We start from the raw sequence: 20,687 nt of genomic DNA, 5'->3' as shown, positions 1-20,687 counted from the left end.
CCCAGAGATGAATGAGCCCCAGGAGAGAGATGAAACTTATCCCAGTCTACAGCTGATAATGGAAGAAGCTGAGACCACAGAGCCTTAAGAGGAATAGGAAGCCTGAACTCTTGCAGACATCGGCAGGCATCTTGCTCCAACACATGGCAACAAACTTTGGTGAGGGAAGTAACTTATGCTTTATGGCCTGGTAACTGTAAGCTTCTACCCCAAATAGGTACACTTATAAAAGGCTATGGATCTGGAATTTTGCATCAGCACCCCTCTGGCTGACTAATACATCACCTCAGTCAATTTTAGAATGTTTTCATTACTGAGTTAATTTTTTATAAGGTGTGACTAGTGGTCCTATTTCTTTCTTTTGGATATGGGTATCGAGTTCTCCCAGCACCATGTGTTGAAGAGACTATTTTCCAGTTGAGTGGACATGGCAACCTTATCAAATATCAGTTGGCTATAGATGTGTCTAAAAGAAGTGAATTCTGATATCAATTTTGAAGGGAGACAAAGTAAGCAGAGGAATGTTCCAGAAGGAGGAAAGCACATGTACAAACTGAAAATGTGCCAAGTAGCATGAAGATGAAATTGAGCAACTTGGTGTTACTAAAACAAAAAGTGTATATTCAGAAGAGTGGAAAGGTTAGGGGAGAGGGTAATGATGAAATTTTCAAGGGTTTTGATAGCCTATGCTAAAGAATTTAGGCTTTATCCTTGGGAGATATGGTGCCAGAAGAGCTTTTGGCAGGGAGAGCAAATAACCAGATTTATGTGTTCACCTGGGAACAGTGTGGAAGAGGCAATGGAAGGGGCAACACAAACAAACGCAATTGTCCACTGAGATATGATCAGTATGATGTCTCTTAGTGTTCGTCTTTATAGCCTATTCAACATGCACAGTAAATTCCCCACAGTGACACTCAATAACTACTGATGGCATACAATGTCACTTAATTTTTCTTGACAATACTTTAGCTCTAAAAATAAATGGTATATGGTCCTATCTATGTTAGGCTGCTCTAGCATTTTGGAACCACAATGTAGAAAAAGTAAGTTAACATTATACTTGTATCATGTGGAAAACAAGATTTGTCTTACATGTTATGCAAAAGTTCATTTGACTGTGTATGGGTTCTAAAGGTATCAGAGGTGGTATTTGTTTTTACAACTTTGTTATAAATAACTAAGTTGCCAACTTCCATCATCTACACTACTGCCTAAAACAAAAGATTTTACTGGAGTCTTGCAGTTTCACCAATAAAGGACTCCCACTGGTCACCTTCATGATAAAAACACAAGCCATCTACCTACCTACCAACTGGATTCTTCCATCAGGGACAATAATTTTTCTTTTCCTGTTTTTATTTTACAGAGTTGCAAATGCATTACTAAATAGGGTTTCACCACAGGTGAGATTTCCTGGGCTCTTGTTTGAAGGTTTGCAAATGGAGAGAAAAAATACAGAGAATACACAAGACTTCTCACATTGAAAGTTAGATAAAGACACATTAAAAATGACATAGAGAAAGTCTCTCAGGGGATTTATGGAACTTGATTTAACACTCAAAGAATCATCCAGTCAGGAGGAAAACAAATAACCTTTAATCAGAAAGAGAACCTAATTCCAACTGTACTTCCAAATGCACACTTCCTTTTTTTTTAGTGCAACAAGGCTATTCTAGATGAATAATATACATAAGTAATTAATGAGAATATAACTGAATACATTTGGAGACATTTTTCTGGAAGAACTCTAACTTAACTTAGAGAGATTGTGTGGGAATAGCCTTTTTGACAATGCAAACATAAATCCTTATCACTCTATATGTTCATTCAACTCATTCATGGTCAGAACATCAAGACAAATAACCCATTAGAAATTCTTTTTTCAGAACGCCTAATTTTTTCAGCTGCTGAATATTTATCCATACAACCTACTATCTAAAATAGTGAAGATTTTTAAAAGTCAAAAATATTGGAATGAAAATCATCTAGGGGGAAGCAAACTTGGTCCAGTAGTTAGGGCATCCATCTACCACATGGGAGGTCTGCAGTTCAAACCCTGGGCCTCCTTGACCCGTGTGGAGCTGACCCACGTGCAGTGCTGATACACGCAAGGAGTGCTGTGCCACGCAGGGGTGTCTGCCTTGAGGGGAGCCCCACACGCAAGGAGTGTGCCCCATAAGGAGAACTGCCCAGCGCGACAGAAAGTGCAGCCTGCCCAGGAATGGTGCCGCACACACGGAGAGCTGACACAACAAGATGACGCAACAAAAAGAAACACAGATTCCCGTGCCGCTGACAACAACAGAAGTGGACAAAGAAGAAGACACAGCAAATAGACACAGAGAACAGAGAACAGACAACCAGGGTGGGGGGATAGGGGGTAGGGGAGAGAAATAAATAAATAAAGAAAGAAATAAAGAAATAAATAAATAAATAATCATCTATATCTTTTCTTATGAGATGATGGTGCCTAAACAGCTAATATGAGTATCCTAAATACGCGTAGATTTGTTAATATTAGAATAAAGTATTGATGATATAGAATCAACTATTCAGACTGGGAAATGAAGAGGACACAAACCTTTAAAAATTTATTTTCAGAAATACATGTGTATGCAGTGATTACACCAATAGACTCAGGTTAAAATCCTTATCACTAAAGAAGAAAAGTTTAGTCCTATCAGTGAATAGATTGCTTTTGTCAGTGAATGAGTTTCTATAGTTCAGCATATGTTGAAAAAATTTTAATATTTAAAACAAATAAAAAGGAAAATAGTCACCGGTTTCATTTTACAAAAGATGTAAAACTTTCATGCTAAAATCCAAAATCATAAACATAGTTCTTCACATTTAATTTCTGGTTTGTAATACAAGAAAAGATGTTTAATAGGACTAAAAAGCAGCACTACATTTTAATCCTGACTTTGCATATTGTCAATACCTAATAATGTTTTGTTCTTTGAAAAAAATTTAGCTTTTCTAAAAATATATTGCTCTGAGAACCACTCCAGACCTTCATTAGTCTCTAACAACTTCAACATCATATTCAAGACGAAGGTTTAGTCCTTTGATACATTTCATTCCTCAACCATCTCCATGTACATCTACAGTAATAAGGACTAAGCACTGTCCATTTGGTGTAAAAGTAGATTACTGAAGATGGGTTTATCGACTGAATTTCCATTTATATTGTTATTATTTTCTCTTTATATGAAAAAGCACTGACTCAAATGTAAAGAAAAATCTTCCATGAACATTCCAAAATATGTATTAGGATGTATTTCAAAGTGGTGAAGGTTGCACCAACTTATCCGCTGTCTTTCCTTATATTGTCCTTGAGACCAATGTCCCTGGATCAATAGGACAGATCAATAGGAAAAGGTTTGGTTTCCTAATATTTTTAAAAGAATCTAGGGGATATAACATGAAATTGGTATTAATAAGAACCTTATCATCAAAACATTTATTAACAATGCTGCCATTTATCATTTAATTATAAAATTATATTTATATCATTTTTAAACTATGCATCCACACATAGCATTTATTTTTTTTTCTTTTTTTTCTTTTTAATTATTTATTTATTTATTTTTTAATTTACATTAAAAAAAATATGAGGTCCCATTCAACCCCACCGCCCCCGCCCCCCACTCTCCCCACAGCAACACTCTCTCCCATCATCATGACACATCCATTGCACCTGGTAAAGTTCATCTCTGAGCATCACTGCACCCCATAGTCAATGGTCCACATCATAGCCCAGACTCTCTCACGTTCCATCCAGTGGGCCCTGGGGGGATCTACAGTGTCCCGTAATTGTCCGTGAAGCACTATCCAGGACAACTCCACGTCCCGAAAATGCCTCCACATCTCATCTCTTCCTCCCGTTCCCCACACCCAGCAGCCACCATGGCTACCGTTCCCACACCCATTCCACATTTTCTCTGTGGACATTGGATTGGTTGTGTCCATTGCACACCTATGTCAAGTGAGGGCTTAGATTCCACATGGGTACTGGATGCACTCCTCCCGCTTCTAGTTGTAGACACTCTAGGCTCCATGTTGTGGTGGTTGACCTTCTTCAACTCCATGTTAGCTGAGTGGAGTAAGTCCAATAAATCAAAGTGTAGGAGCTGAAGTCTGTTGAGGCTCTGGGCCTGGGTGTCATATTATCAGTCCAGAGATTCAAATCCCCTACATATATCTCAAACCCAGCACCAACTACAATTCCAATAAAGTAGCATGCAAGTCTTGTGAAAAGAGATCCCCTCTGAGTCCAATTCCATCACGCAGACTCAAAAGAACCAATACCTGGGGTTGTATCTACCTTATCTGTCTCTTAGACTCTGTTCAGTTGTACATAGGGGTATTCCTTGTGACAACCTCCAGACTCTTTTTTAGAGACTCACAGCCTTATAATCTCATTTCTCCTTTCCATTTCCCCCTTACATTAGGTCAAACCGCTTCCCGAAGTCATGTTATTATATGTAGACAGGTATATTCTGCTGTTCCGCATTGAATCTTTAATTCAACACACATAGCATTTAGAAGGTGTCTTTGTTCCCATGCTATTAGTTTCTACTACCCTGAACTCCAGTGATGCATCAACATCATTTATTCATTGATTCAGAATATGAATGTTTTACTGCCATAAATATGGGTAGTAATCTACTAAGATTAACATCTCAGCTAATGGAGCCACAGTTAATATATGTAACTGTATTGTTAGTGCTATCAGTGACTTCAGAAATTTGAATGAACATGTATTGAGTTCCCCTGGAGCACAAAGCACTCTTCTAGACACTTTTTATTGTCATCTGGATCTAGAGTCAACTAACCTTTAAGTTTTATACTTATACTATAGAAACAGCTATATGTAAGATCATTGTTAACCATATATTGTAATCCTAACATCACTGGGGTAATTTTCCTACACAAAATCTTTTTGGTTTTATTGGTATCTTAGACTTACATCTGTCCTCCAGTCCTCTTGGCCCAAAGAAAAGTGTCTTGCATACAAATTGTCATTCAAAATAGATACATTAGTTTAAAAGGGTTTCTTCCTGATTTTATTAATTACCATGTCCAGACAGAAAAAAGGCTCTTTTTTTAGCGATTTAAAAATGTAAAATATTTCATGAGCACCTACATACAAGGCTGACATTTTACCGTATTGCTTGCAGAAACTAATCTGCTTTCAATCCCGTTGATGAATTAATTCTACACCTACTGCCTTATAAGAAGTCACCTAACGCTATTGCTGAGGAGCAGCCGCAGTGGAGGCTGGGAATGGCGCTGGGCGCAGTGTTGGTGGAGATGTGCCCCCTGCCCCCACCCGCCCATCGCCACGGAGTGAGCACCGCGGTGGGGTCACGGGCAGCGGCCGTCACTGTCTCAGAACGGCACAGCGCAGGCAGGGCAGGCAGTATTGGTGGCAGAGTTGTTGGCCACCGCCAAGGCAGGATTTCCCTTGGTGCAGGCCACTCGGGGGGGACGTGCTGTCATCAGGTGTGTACTGCGCCCCCACGCGGGGGCGTCGTGCCCAGCAACCCTCCGAGGGTTTATTAAAGAAGCCACTTAATAAAGGCGCTGGAAAAGTCTGATGTGATTCTCTCTGTCATGATTCAGAAAGGGACCAATGATTTGGAAATTTACTGAAATGATCTGAAAAACAATTTATGTTAAAACTTGTACCACTTGATAAGCAGACATATGACACACATAACTTAGTTTAGTACCACAATAAAATTATTAGTTTAAATCTTTTATACATAAGTTGATTTATCTACTATTTAACTTAACCATCTGATTTTTAATATTTTAAATATTATTTTTTCATTTGTACACTCAGCATTTTCCATTTCATGAGTATGAGGGCCTGTATCTACATTGGCTTACAAGTACATCCCCAAAGAAAAGCATAATGCTGGCATATGGTAGGTATTCATCAAAATATTATCCAATGAATAATTAAACATTTGAATAAATACTCAACTACCAATGCTCATTTACCAATTCCCCTTATATCCAAAGTCAGGAACTCAATGTCACAAACATGTATTGAGTACCTAGTGAGCGTAAGTCACCATGGAAAGTTTATGGAGGGTATGAAGACAAATAGGAGGTGTCTGCCGTCAGACATCCTAAAATCTAATGAGAGGTAGTTGTGCTGCTCAATAAAAAGCAAAATGAAAATAAAAACAGATATTTATTTCAACAGTAAGCTCTTGAGGAACCAATATACTTAAACTTGGTGCACATGCCCACACCCGGGGCACATTAGCCCTGCCACTGGATTAGGGGTTTGGGATTTCAGGATTGCGCCTTTAGCGCATCACCCTGGATAAAGCATGTTCCTCCTCACTGTGGTTCTAGAGTAAAGCACTATGCTCTTTACTGGCTCTATCTACCATGGCAGCTGCTTCATCACCAATTTCTTGCTTTTGTTTGCCTTTCCCCCTTTAAAGCTGGAAGATAATATTGTGCGTTTGTAATAAACATAGATGTTTTATGAATTCCATGAAATTCTTGTCAATTCTATGCTGGCAAGCATGTTGGTCCACTTGGTTAGTGTGTGGTAACTGGTGTGAGCACATGCTGTTTATTTTTGAGAAGTAAACAACATGAATGCTTAAAGGGTCTAAATGAGCGAAAACTTGAAACAATTACGTAACCTTATCAGTGTCTTACTTACATATACTTAAAACAAAATAAGGCAAAAAAAAAGAACACCTAATTCTAGTGAAATTTTTTAGAACAATAAGGACTTGTAGATTTCATAGACTATTTGCATCTTTTTCAGCTATGTGGACTTGACAGATTGTCTATGCAAAAGCATGACAATCCGTTATAATTATTAAAAAAACACAATTCTGGAACATCTCACCAGTCACAGATGGGGGCTTTTCATCTATCCTCTAGATGCCAAAAAATAAAAGGCTTAACTATAATCAGCAACAAATTTACGTCCACAACATAAGGTACATCCAGGTATTTAACGCCATATGCCCTGCCTCAGCTTCTCCTTGTGTGTTTGTGATCTAACTCCTCAAGAGGTTGAAAGTCAAATTCAAAACCAGACTCACAGCAGGGGGAGTTTCTTCTACTCCATACTAGTGCTGCATGACACCCCTCAGAAACCCAGGAAGGAGATTTGTACTCAGTTCATATCCCAAGGCAATAATAAGTAAAAATAACACTATCTTGCAATCTTATAGCCCTTTCATAAACATTATGCCATTTCAGAACATAAACTAATATCTTATTCTGGGCATTCTCATAGCAATCTGTACTGTCATTCCTCACCATTCGTTTGATTAAAGATAAACAAAGAAGTGCCAAAGGGTCTTTTAGGAAAAACCTCCCCAGACAAATCATCACATGGAGCTAAAATTATTTCATTAACTCTCTTGATGAACAGCACAGACTTTACTTGTAGGAGTCACCGGGGTTAATGCAGTAAATAAGTACAAAAGTGTTTCTCTAATACCAATTTCTTCATGTCTTTCCTTCACCCATGTGTTACCAAGTGACGTAACGGTGGTTTGTGTTAGTCAGTTGAGCTTTGCTCTATGCACTGTCACCTGCAATAAAAGCATAACGAAATAAACAATATCACTTAAAAGGTTTCTAGTGACAAAAGATTATAGGTCCAAGCTAATAAAGAGTTTCATTTTGAAAAATCATGGTGCCACCAACAAAACGAATGCTAAATCAATGATTTATAATATCCTGGTGTCTATAATCTTACAAAATAATAAAGTAATAGAAGAATTTCACCTCTTATCTCTCACTTCCTTTTATTATGCTGCATTTTGTGTCTTTGAACAGTATTTATACCTTGAACTGCTATCCTAGTACCAAATAAAACATATTTATTTTAAAAATCATGAAACCATTTTCTCCAAATCAAACCTAAATTCACTCTTCTCCAAATCATCAGACGGCTCCCAACTTGCCAGTGCCCCAAATGGAAAAAAAGTCCTAGACAGAGGCACAACCTTTCCCCATCAAGTGCTTTCAGCTGCAGGCTGAGGAAGTGCTGGGCCTCTTCAATGTCAGAGCACGGACATAACCTTCCCAAATTTGGGGTGTTTTTCTTTCATTGTACTAAAGGCAAAAGTGAGGAATAGTAAGAAAACAGGAAGAGGATAGAAAATCCTTATCTATGGAAAATACTGTGTTTGAAGTATTTTCAAGAAAAAGAAAAATATCAGTGGAAGGCTGGAGGGTAATGGGGACAGGAGTAGGAAGTGTTTCGTCACTCCTATTCCCGGCCTTTTCTCCAACATCCCAGAGATTAAAAAAACAATTTAAAGTATGATGTTATGAGGAAATACATACTAATGCAAGTTATGCAACATAAGCCTATTTTTCTTGAGCCAGTATAAATTACCAGTTGATTAAGATACAAAGGAGACCAAAGATAGAAAAGAGTGATTACTATCTGGATGAGTTACTACTACTACCATAGCCAAATAATCTGTCCTCTTCTCCAAAATTGTTGTATAGTCAACATATAAAGGCAGAAAAAAACAGCATGGGTTATTAAAATTCAATTTGGCTGACCTAAAAATTATGCACAGGACAGAAAAACCAACTGAAAGAGCTCCCAATGGCCAAAGCTGGAATAATTTGAACAAGAAAATAAAGCAGTATTGGATTATAACCCAAAGTGCAAAATAATTATCGACGAGTCTATACAGATATAAATAAATGATTAAATAAATCAGTAAATGGGGAAAAGAGACAAATCTCCCATGCAGAAGAATCCCAAGTAATACAGGTATATACTCTACCCTCAAGGAGGTGGAGCAAAACTCCCCACTCCTTAAGTGTGGGCTCTGCATAGTGATCTCCTTCCAAATAGTACAATAAGAAAAGGGAAGAAAACTTTATATGGAAAAACCTGACAAAGCCTACCTCAGCCTGGTGATCAAGGTCAGCATCAGCAGAAATAAATCATGTTGATAGCATGTACCTCTGATAGGACGTGATGAGAACAGCACTTACCTCTATGATCTTCCTCTCAAAAGTCCATACCTCAGTCTTATCATTGAAAAACATCAGGCAAATCCCAATTGAGGAACATTCTACAAAATACCTGACCACTACTCTTCAAAGCTATCAAGGTCATCACGAACAAGAAGTCTGAGAAACCATCATAGACTAGAGAAGCCTGAGATATGATTAATGTAATGTAGGAGGATGGACCATTGATGGGCCCTTGATTGTGATGCTTGTACTTATGAACCTTTGCTTTTGAAATTGAAACTTAGCATAGTATTATAGGGTGCCTAAGCATTACTTCCTGAAAGCCTCCTTGTTGCTCAAATGTGGCCTCTCTATAAGCCAAAACTCAGCAAGTAAATGGATTACTTTCCCTCAGTTGTGGGACATGATTCCTGGGGATGATCCTCCTTAGCACCAAGGGATTACTACCGAGAATGAGCTAGTAATGCAACTGGAAAAAGACCATGACCAAAAGGGGAACAGGGTAAAGACAAATGAGTTTACATGGCTAAGAGACTGCAAAGTGAGTCAGGAGATCATTTTAGAAGTTACACCTATGCATGTCTCAACAGCATCTCTTTGACTGCCAAAGTAAATATTTCCTCAGAAGCAGAGCTCCTGAAAGTTCTGGAGACATCCAGACACTAAGCAGGGCAGACAGCTCAGGAGTTTGGCACCCTGCCAGCAGGTCCTACTTTAGAATTTACATTCCCCAGTGTGACAGAGCTGGACTCAGTTGTGTTTTCCCTACACATGGCTCTGCTGCCCCTCTATTTGAACCTGTAGTTAGTACTAGAGTTGATAGTTGTACATCCAAGAGACTTAAATCTTTGCGCTGTCCATGTGCCAGTTGGGCCCTGAATCTCAACAGACTTACAACACCTAGTGTGCAGTTCATTGGACTCACCCAGGAAAACTAACAAGGAGATGATGACTGACAATGACATCCCAAGGAGCAGAGAGAGTCTGCAATTGCAAGCAAGAAAGTACCATCCATCTGCCCCATGGGATCTAAGCCCCCTCTCAGTTAGAGGTGGAGTGGGCATCACCATCACAGAATCTTCAGGATTGGGGAATGGATGATGAACAACAGAAGACTTACAGTTTTTCTACTGTAGACATGTTGTGATCCTTGCAATGGAAGAACTTTTATGAATGTGGAGGCAGTGGTCACTGGAGGTTCTGAGGGGAGGGAGAGGGAAAAATAGATGTAATTCAGGGACATTTTTGGGACTTGGGAATTATCCTGAATGACATTGCATTGAAAGGTACAGCCCATTGGATATCTTGTAAAAACGTGCAAAAATAGGGGGGAGAAGGTATAAACTACAATGAACTAGGTTGGTGCAAAAGTAATTGCAATTTTACATTGTTGATATTGCCATTTGATATTGGAATGCATTCTTAAGTAACTGTAGTTTTGTTACATAATGCATCATTTTAACGTGCATTTCTCACTTTAATGTTTTTTTGCTAATGACTTATTACTTGTGTTTATTTTATATTTATTTTAGATTATGGAAATAGTGTTAGACAAAAAACAAATTCGAGTGATTATCTTGTCTGAGTTCAAAATGGGTCATAAAGCAGCTGAGACAACTCGCAATGTCAGCAATACATTTGGCCAGAAACTGCTAATGAACATACAGTGCAGTAGTGGGTTCAAGAAGTTTTGCAAAGCAAAGAGCCTTGAAGATGAGGAGCATAGTGGTTGGTCATCAGAAGTTGACAATAACCAAATGAGAGCAATCATCGAAGATGATCCTCTTACAACTACACAAGAAGTTGCCGAAGAACTCAAAGTCTACCATCCTACAGGTGTTCGGTGTTTAAAGAAAATTGGAAAAGTGAAAAAATTCAATAAGTGGGTGCCTCATGAGTTGACCGAAAATTTTTTAAAAATCGTCATTTTGAAGTATCATCTTCTTTAATTCTATGCAAAAACAACGAAACATTTCTCGATGGGATTGTGACATGCAGTGAAAAGTGGATTTTATACAACAACCGGCAATGACCAGCCCAGTGGCTGGAGCGAGAAGAAGCTCCAAAGCACTTCCCAAAGTCAAACTTGCACCAAAAAAGGTCATGGTCACTGGTGGTCTGCTGCCAGTCTGATCCACTACAGCTTTCTGAATCCCAGTGAAACCATTACATCTAAGAAGTATGCTTGGCAAATCAATGAGATGAACCAAAAACTGCAATTCCTGCAGCTGGCATTGGTCAACAAAAAGGGCCCAATTCTTCTCCACTACAAGACCCAACTACACGTGGCACATCCAACACTTCAAAAGTTGAACGAATTGGGTTATGAAGTTTTGCCTCATTCGCCAAATTCACTTGACTTCTCGCCAACCACCTACCCCTCCTTCAAGCATCTTGACAACATTTTGCGGGGAAAGGTTTCCATAACCAGCAGGATGCAGAAAATGCATTCCAAGAGTTTGTCGACTCCTAAAGCACAGATTTTTATGCTACAGGAATAAACAAACTTATTTCTCATTGACAAAAATGTTCTGATTGTAACAGTTCCTATTTTGATTAATAAAGATATGTTTGAGCCTAATTATAATGATTTAAAACTCATGGTCTGAAACCACAATTCCTTTTGCACCAACCTAATAAACTATAATCATGGTTTAGTGGCAATACTCCAAGATGTGTTCATCAATTGTGGCGAATGTACCATACTAATGAAGGATGTTGTTGATGTGGGAAAATGTGGGAGGCATAGGTAGTGGAGTATATGGGAATCGCTTATATTTTTTGTGTAACATTTAGGTAATCCAGGCTTCTTTTAAAAAATAAAAATGAAAAAGTGTATTTAAAAATATAATGTGGTTTCCTGGATGGAAAAGTTACATTAGTTAAAAACTAAGGAAATCTTAATAAAGTATGGACTTTGAGTAATGGTATCGAATCAATATTTGCTCATTAATTGTAACAAATTACCATACCAATGTAAGGTATTAATAGAGAAAACTAAGTATGGGATACTTGGGAGCTCTGTACTGTCTTTACAATTTCTCTGTAAATTTAAAACTGTTCTTAAAATCAGAAGTTTATTTTAAAAACATACTAATATAAATTGACTGTTCTACTTCTGCTTCAGTTTAACAAAATAATTAACTCTAATGCTGCCCATTCTACTAAATGTAAACTGTGATGAGGAAACCAAATCAGATGTCTTAATTAAATTGTCTTTCTGCAGAGTTCCAGTTTTCATTAGATTTTTAACCTTATGAAGACAAATTACATATGGAAGCTTGACAAAACATCAGCTTAATTCCATATATTGTTCTATATGCATTAACTTCATTCTCTGTGTATTTTTCTTTTTTCAAATTGAGTACTTTTCAGAGACATATTTCATTGAAATGTCATGCTTTGAAGGATAGTAGAAAATCATACTGCAGAAATCCCATTTTTCTTCCTTAGGTAGTTTGCTAATTTTTCTTATCACTTTTGTAAATCACTCACGTGGTAGTGAAACAAGCTGCCTTTCCCCCTCCATAGATCTTGACCACCTGTTGTGGAAAGTAAAAGAAGTCATAATGCTAAATTTGTGTTACCTCCACTGTTTCTGAGGCAACAGACTGATGTCAGAAAAGTGATTGTGCCCATCCAGGACAGAAAGAAAATGCATGCCTTTTGTTTGACCTGCTGTGTAGGCCCTCTCTGGGGAGTACCTCAGCTCTTATACCCATGATTGACTCTTTAGGCATAGATATCTTATAGAAGGCATATTTTGCTGTTCTCCATTCTTAGCGTGAAACTTTCCGAGACGGACATTTTCTCAGAATAGATTAAAACAGATTAAACACAAAGTTGCCAATTTCCATTTCATAAGAAATTATTTTGAGAACATTGTGACTATGCTCTTTTAAAATATTTGAACATGTTTTCATACTTTCCACACCCTTATGTTTAATTATACCATTCAGGAAAAGTTAAGAGTGAGTAAGAGAAGGGAAGGGGATCTACTTAATCATTTCCCTCAAGCAACAGACTTAAACCATTTCCCATCTTGAAAAGACAAATAGTAACCATATTTGATGGTCCTTAACTACTTTAGAAAATTATTTCTAAATATTCATACATACATGTGTTTGTTGCACGCACACACATATGCATACTGATTTAGTAACAGTAAAGGACAATTGCTATTATTCCCTCACCATTCAACTCAAATCCAACCTTTTAAAATGTTGAAATACACCAAGTCTTCTTCATCAACATAATGATAAACAAAAGTGAAAAATGTAAAGCATACAGCAACCAAGATGGAGATTGGGCAGGAAATGGAATTTCATTCTTTTCTCAGTTAATAGGCCTGTTCCTATACCTTGCACAGCACTCATTCATTCAACAAGGTGGTTGATCATTCTGACTACAGGATAAAAGGTTTTTAGTGAGGTTTCCAGCCATGGCTAAAATGCAACATAAAACTGAAAATGTTGGAAACAAAATTATTAGTCAAGAACTTGATGGGCTTCCAATACACAAGTGAGCTGCCTACTACAAGCCTCTTTATTCTCTTCTTTTTCCCCTTGATTATTCAGTCTTTTCAAAGTCAAACAGCACATGAAGTGCTTTAATATTTTAATGGGCAGCTGCTTCAGACTTTCCACAGCCCTTTCTCACTTTTCATACATCCAGCTCATTTCCTTTCCAAGGTGCATGTCCGGGGAGGTGACAGGCCTACTCAAATACTTCAGCCACAACGGACTCTTAGCAAAGAGTGGTGTCTGACTGATTAAATGCTTAGCAGGCCAGCCCACATAAACGACAGAGCCTGGGATTAAGACTTCCTTGCAGCACACCACAGAGAAAAGTCAGCTTTCAAGCAGAACTAAATCTTTTTAAATAACTAAATATTAACATTCCTTGGCACACTTCCAACATCATATTTATGCCACTTTATATTCTGGATTCGGACTAAAAAAATAAAAACATCTAAACCGACTTTATGACTGCTATTTATTGACATAAAAAGGAAACCTAAATAACAGCAAAAACATCAGGAAATTGGAACTTCTCCGATAAACTTCTCTGGATGCTTTTTGGTTTCCTTTCACTAGAATTTGAAAGATAAAAAGTCAGCTTCCAGAGAAGAGGCTGGAGATGGCGAGGGGGGCCAGAGAGAGGGAACAAATATAAGAAGAAAGCAATGGGGTAGGGGAAAAATCAAGTAGGCAAAATAGTAAGGAAATAGAATTCCAATAATACTAAAGAATGAAAAGGAGATAAGAAGCCAGCACTTCCTTACATTATATGGAAAAGTATGAAAGAATGATCTTAAAATATTTGAAGCCTGCTAAACAGACATTATGTCTACTCTAATCCCCTCCCTGGTGAGTTTTTCATTTCCTCTCTGATATCATACAAATTTCAAAGACCATCATCACTCCTTCCTTGAGAAATGGCTGCTTTACCAGAAACAGTATTTTACTTTACCAAAGTAAAATTTCTGTGCCTTCTTCTTATCATAATCTATTCCAGGACCTGTTTTTCTACAGATAAAAAAGAAAGAAAGAAAACTTTTAAAAAAAGAATATATGGACACACACATATACATATATACATATTTGTGTATTTATGTCCAACCACATTTAAATTACAATTTCTGTAGAAATCATTTGAAGAAAATTAATTATATACCTCAAAAGTCTTTATAATTTAAAAAAGAAGTATTTACAATAAATATTGCCTTGACAATATAAAAATAAAAACTGATGTAACATTAGCAATAGAAGGACTTTTGGGCTAGGTGAATTCCTGGGCCAGTCTCACTGCACCTCATCCTGAAGTCATGCTCTGCTCTCAGCACACTGCCTCTGTGCACTCAAAGCCTCCGTGCCTGCTGCTTGGAGCACTGTCCCTGCACACACACACCTGTGGCTCGTTTTTCTTTTTTTGAGGTACTGGGGGCCAGGGATTGAACCCAGGACCTCTCATGTGGAAGCGAAGGCTTGACCACTTGAGCAACATCAGCTCCCCTCACCCTTGTGGCTCTTTACCACAATTTTTTTTTTTTTTAAGATTTATTTTGTATTTATTTCTCTCCCCTTCCCCCCTGCCTGGTTGTCTGCTCTCTGTGTCCATCTGCTGTGTGTTCTTCTGTGACCACTTCTATCCTTATCGGCGGCACCGGGAATCTGTGTTTCTTTTTGCTGGGTCATCTTGTTGTGTCAGCTCTCTGTGCGTGCGGCACCATTCTTGGGCAGGCTTCTTTCAGGTCACTGGTGCAATTGTCTCTATATCAGAGAGCCCCTCCCCTTCACTAGTCTACATAAAATAGCATCCTTGCAACCACCCAACATTCTCTAACTCCTTTAATTTTATCCACAGTGTGTATGCCAGCTGACATATTAATATTTGCTGAGTTTCTTGTCCACTAGCTTTAAATGCCATGACGACAAACATTTGCCAATTTGGTTTATTGCCACACAGCCAGCACCTAGAAGAGACCCTGCCTCGTGATGGATCTTTGCTGAGGAATGAATGACTTCAGCTCTCAGTTGTGTGTTGTGATCAGCCTGTGACCTGGACATTCGTATCCCCACGCTTCCTAGACTTCCGTGCTTTTCAGTAGGAAAAAGATCAAGGCTTGAAGAAGTAGTATATCCTGACAGAAGCAACCATCAGCTTTAGCAGTCTGAATAAACAACCTCACTTACCAGGACCCAAGTGGCTAAGGCACCTGCATCCAAGGCTTTCCTAGTCCTTGCCCTGCTCTTATCTCAAGGCCTGGGGAAATGTACCAAGGTGTTTGAACCATTTCTTTCAAACCAGCATGGAAAGGCTTGTACCCTACTGAAAGCAGAGCAGAGGATCTGGTTAGCATTTGAGTTATTCACCTAGCAAGAGGGGAAAGAAACAGAGCATACAAAGTGGGAGGTCTCAAAACTAGAAAATCTAAAGTGAGTCCTTAGGGAATTATGATACTAATTTTGAATGAAGGGCGTTGCCCACTGCACCTGCTTCCATACAAATCTACAGCTATCTAACAATTTGGGTAAAACACCAGTATAATTTTAAGCCTGCGAATTCTCTCTTGAACCCTCCTCCCTCTAGCTAGAGATACAGGAGATTTCACAAGGCCATAGCGAGTTGGTAAATACTAATATTCAAATGTATATGTGATAGAGCTTGCGTTGATGCCCTGTCCAGAACCTCCCTTAACTGGACCAGCGCACACACATTCCACCTTACCAGGGGAAGTTATCAACATACACACACACACACACACATGCACGCACACAAGGCTCATGGCCCACAACTGATGGACAACCTTGGGTGACATTCTGTGGTGTGGTTAATGACTCCATAGCCCCTCCCCTCGACTCCATAGAGTTGAATCAACCTAAGGCTAAAAAGGGTGTAACCACACCCTTGCTCAGTCCCCCTTCCTTCCCTCACCTGCTTCATCTCTGCCTTACCACTTCTTCCTGAAAAGTACTTCCTCCTCCCTCAAAAAGTGATAGGTACCTGAATCCCATCTCAAGCTCTGCTTCTAAACCTAACAGTATGACTCAAGTTAAGCTATTGATTTAAAATCCAAAATTTAAATGGGTTAAGTTAAATTGGAATCCATTCTACCGTACTTCAAGGTCACTTGAATTGAATGAGTTCTGAGAAAGTTCATAGATCTACTAGATATTGTATGCAAATAAAAAGTTTTCCTATTTTAGTTGACAAGCTTGTTGCCCATCCAAGCTGTGGCAGTATTGGGAAAGAATACCAGCATGCCTGAATCAAATGAATGACTGCAACTTATTGTAGAACATTTTTTCCCTTTTGCTCCTTTCTCCTCTATGTATAATTGGTTGGTTTGCTTTTGTTTGTTTATCTTTTGATGTAGAAAAGTTGACTCTGAAAGTTTAAGAAAATAATTTATTTAGTCCTTCAGTTTAATTTAAATTTTTTGTTTGTATGATGAAGTTGGTCTTGAATATTTGATAGATTTTAAGAGGACTGTATCTAATGGCTTCTATCATAACTTTGAATTGGTTATAGTCGATTAAGAATTTAATCTGCCTCCTGCATTTTATTAGCAAACTATGTGAATTATCTTCACAATATTCAGGCTTGCTTCCATCTGGTCAGTTATTTCTCTTAGGAATTACAATGCCTCTTGAGAACCTGGTTGATTGCTTTTTTATTTTTAGCTCATTTTTAGTAATAGCATTATAAAAATCTTCACCCAAGGTATAGCATTTATTAAATTCTCTTGAGCCTAAATTCTCTTGAGTACATTTATGTATTTGATTTATATGCTGCTTTACCATGGAACAGTTAGAATTAAATTTTAGTCAATTTTCTATTTTCACACATTATATTAGAAATACCACTACCTTAATTAAAATGACACCAGAAGGTGGCTATATTGTTTTTGGAGGACAAAACTCTTTTTCTGTTGCTGAGAAAAATCCAAAAAGTTATTAATATGCTCTGTAAAAATACACATTTCCTACATTGTAGTAGCGGCTATCTGATTAATATTAATACAGTATGTTATTAGTATATTTTCTTTTTCATTTTGCCATCAACTAGGCAGACATTTGACATATTTTTCATTTTATCATTTACTCTGTGAATTTCCAGTTATAAATATATATAAAAATATTTTCTATGTATTCAACAATCTTATTAAGGGACAGATAGAATGATCCATTTTTACTTTTCTCAGCTTCTCAAATACAAAAGGGAGATAAAACAAAAATCACCTCACATAGAATTGTGGAGAAGATGTAGCTTTGCAGGTAGTGAGTACTCATTAAACGCTAACTTGACAAACATGGGCTGATGTTACTGGGCAGCAGTCCTGTGTTTAAGCCTGGTCACTGATCATCAAACTGAATCCGAATAAGTGAGGGCATCTGGAAGTCCCAACACCTAAACATCAGCTAAAGCAACTGACACTGTTCTATGGAAAGAAGGTTAGATATTGCTCTGTGTGTTCCTAAAGGCCGGTAAGAGAACCCCATAAGTGGAAGCTATGGGAAGATGGTCCTTGTTTCCACATATGGAAGAGATGCTAACTGCCTCAAAAGGAAATGAGTTTCCTGTCACTTTTAAGTGAAAGCAGGAAAACTATCTGTCAAAGATACTGCAAAAGTGATTAGGAAGTGTGATTAAAAGTATTCAAGATTTCTTACAAACATAATAACGAGAAACAATAAAAACTAAAGCTCACCTCATGTTAACCATGTACCAGACACTGTGTGAAGTGCTTTAATTGCATTATCTAATTAAGTCATCACAACAAATTCAGGAGGTATGTACTAGGATGGTCACTTCCATTTTATAGGTTGGGAAATAATGACTTACTCTGCACATAAGGTAATCCAGAAGCTCTTAATTGTAGCTATGGACTTCCAATACATGATAAACATGGCTTGAATCCTTTCAGCAATAACCGTGGAGTTGGACATCTCATCCTTTCTTAAAATAGGCTCCTAACCTATTCTACTGTTTGCAATCCCTTCCGTATTCATCATGATATGCTAGGGTATGGTATGGTATGGTATGGTATGGTATGGTATGGTATGGTATGGTATGGTATGGTATGGTATGTTGTGTTGTGTTGTGCTGTGTCGTGTTGTGTTAACAATTATCTCCCAAATCTTCCTGGCTTCTTACAAAGGTTTCTTTCTCATTCAACGCATATGCTTTCCACATTTGGTTCGGGATCTGGTCTGCATCTTCTCATATTAGATCCTGGTTGATGGAGTAGTTACCATCTCAAAGGATATCAGGGACCAAGCAAAGGGAAAAATTGATCTCCCTAGGGTCACACACTGGCAATTAAAAGCTGTGGTCCAGAAATGACACAAACACCACTTTTGCTCCGAAGACCTTGGCCCGGCCAACCACAAGGAGGCAGGAAGTACAATCCTGTAATAGCTCAGAAAGTGGAGAGCCAGATTATTTAGTGACAAAACTAATAACTACCCCATTTTTAACAAAGTTTTTCATTCTTTCATTGAAATGTTGCTATCTTATAGCTTTTTAAAATATTTTCCCCAAATAAGTTATGAGAGAAAGGGAAAGGGATTTTTGTGATGGCATAATAGAGTGAAGGTATTGTTTCTTTTTCACAGTATTTAGACCTCTTTCAAAAGTAAGGTTTCTTCTAATATGAATCAAAAGCAATAAAGATGTTAAACACTATGAGAATATGATAGTATCTATTCATTCCCAAAACAAGCCACAGGAGTATAGATAATGACACAATTTTAGAATATAGCCTCATTAATATCAAAGACCAAATTTCTATCAATCTCAATAATGTTAAGTGATGAAGATTCATTTTTCATTTAAGTATTTTCTTATTTATAGATCATATAAGTTTCTAAACACAATCTGGTCATATCTTCTTCCAAATGCTCTTTACTACTAAAACTAATTCACAAAAGACTATTCTGCCTTTAGGAACAGAACAGACTCTTGGTTGTTCCCATCAGACTTTAGGGTAAAAATTGTTTCCCTTATTTTACCTGTTGGTAAAAATTCAATGAGATAGCAAAGTTTGCTCCACAGAGGAATGGTCAGTCCTCTCGGCTCTTTCCCTACATCACCATTTCCTTTCTCTAAACCCTCTTGGCTTTAAAATAGCTTATAATAGTCTAAGAGTAGTGGCTAAGTGTTGGCTTGAACCCATTCAATTACAGAAGCCATTACTTTGAAATTTAGAGTTAACCATAACTCTAACTCCAATCCCAAGAACCACAGTCTTCTTGTATGAATCATCTCCTCCCAAGGCACAATCCAAAGGCTTTCTCTTTGCAACATCAGAAGAGTCTACTTCTTTGGTTATGAGCTGTCATAGCAATCTCAACTCTTATTCATTTTCCCTAATCCTTTATTCAGATGTAAGGTTTCAATGCTTCCCTTCCATCACCTCAACATTATTCCACTTTACATAAACTATTATTTTAAGTAAACAAAGTTCAGAACTAAAAAACTCATACCTTAATCTTAATGAAAAAAATTGAAAATAGTTCAAAATAGAAACCTTTGGTTTTGAATTTGGAGATACTTTCTTTGACAAAGTGTTGAGGATTTTTTTGTTAACATATCATTTCCATTTCAATATCAGAGAATTTAAGGCTAGGAAATATACTGGAAGGGGAAAAACTATGACAATTTTGTGCAGTAACACTACCACCTTGCATTTGTGTGTTAGTATCTTCAATGAACAATGCTCTTTTGACATATTTTAAAGGGCAAGATATTTGCATTTTCTGAATGTGAAAGGCTATTTTCTTTCTTTTGACTTCTCTAAGTCTTATTACGTTTTAAAGAGGAGATACGATGACTGAGAATTACTTTAATGTGAGTACTGATAATCTAAGTAGTCATTATCTAGAAAAAGAGGTGTCAAAAAAGTCCCACTCACTTGTTTTGATTCTTTTCACTAAAAGTATTAAATAGATTGAAGACTTTACTATAATTTTATCTGGTTGGCTTTTATCTACCAACAAATTTGTTCTTCGGTCACCTTTCAATTCAATGTATAAGAAGAAAGTGCCTATTATGTGCAAAGCACTGTGCTATACATAAAGGAGTATCTAACAATGGAATTCCTGAACCCAAGAGATTTATAATCAGATAGAGTTATTAAGGATGTGCATGTAAACAAATAGCCATGGTGCAAAGAAGCATGCAAC

At 37.6% G+C, this 20,687-nt stretch overlaps 1 protein-coding gene and 1 pseudogene across 16 annotated transcripts in view; one reads left to right on the top strand and one right to left on the bottom strand.

Moving 5' to 3' along the window:
• The window catches only part of INPP4B (inositol polyphosphate-4-phosphatase type II B), a 902,865-nt gene that overhangs the window by 852,066 nt on the left and 30,112 nt on the right, over nt 1-20,687 (bottom strand). The gene's annotated exons all lie outside the window — the stretch shown is intronic.
• On the top strand, nt 5,293-11,557 carry LOC139436975 (histone-lysine N-methyltransferase SETMAR-like; annotated as a pseudogene).

This window comes from Dasypus novemcinctus, chromosome 1, assembly GCF_030445035.2.
Source record: "Dasypus novemcinctus isolate mDasNov1 chromosome 1, mDasNov1.1.hap2, whole genome shotgun sequence".
NCBI lineage: Eukaryota > Metazoa > Chordata > Mammalia > Cingulata > Dasypodidae > Dasypus > Dasypus novemcinctus.
This window is presented reverse-complemented; position numbering and strand designations above follow the sequence as displayed.